Below are 608 nucleotides of genomic sequence, written 5' to 3' on the forward strand. Positions count from 1 at the left end.
CCATCTATGCGTTTGTGGTTTAGCACGCAGCCGTCAAAGGTTGCAGTTCCTTGTTGTTTGTCAGTTGCTGTAAGAAGGTCGCAGAGCCTCGGTTTGAAAGTTCTTCATCATGGCAGCTCTGAAGGTTTTGGTTTTCGCTAATAACGAGCTACATATAGGGAGGGAAGATCGTTGTTAAGTAAGAAATTGTGGGATTTCGGGCAGACATGGAACCTAATTCCAGTGACCTGTATTAAGCGTTTCGCTGTCTGCTTTCACTATTAGCTCATGCTGATCTGAAAGGTGTCCAGGCGGTAAAATCTGCTTGCCACTTCTTACAGAATCGGAATATAGAATCTTTAGCTATTCTCCCCTGATCATGTATTTGGACACAGAAAAATTGCACCAAAAAAGGGGTTTTAACCCATTTTTCAAAGTTTCCATCGCAAATTCAAGTCCTATTTTTGCTAACAAACGTTTATGCCTGACGGAGGTACGCATATCTGCTTTGGTTCGTACCCTGAAGCAATTTTGCATTTCTTTGATGTTTGGACTCTTTTTCCCAGGCGAAGGATCGTGTTCCTACGCAGATGCAGAGAAAACCCTCTCTATAAATTAAGAGATGAAAG

Source organism: Haemaphysalis longicornis, unplaced genomic scaffold (genome assembly GCF_048455015.1).
Source record: "Haemaphysalis longicornis isolate Haplotype H1 unplaced genomic scaffold, Haemaphysalis longicornis Haplotype H1 scaffold_14, whole genome shotgun sequence".
Classification (NCBI taxonomy): Eukaryota; Metazoa; Arthropoda; class Arachnida; order Ixodida; family Ixodidae; genus Haemaphysalis; species Haemaphysalis longicornis.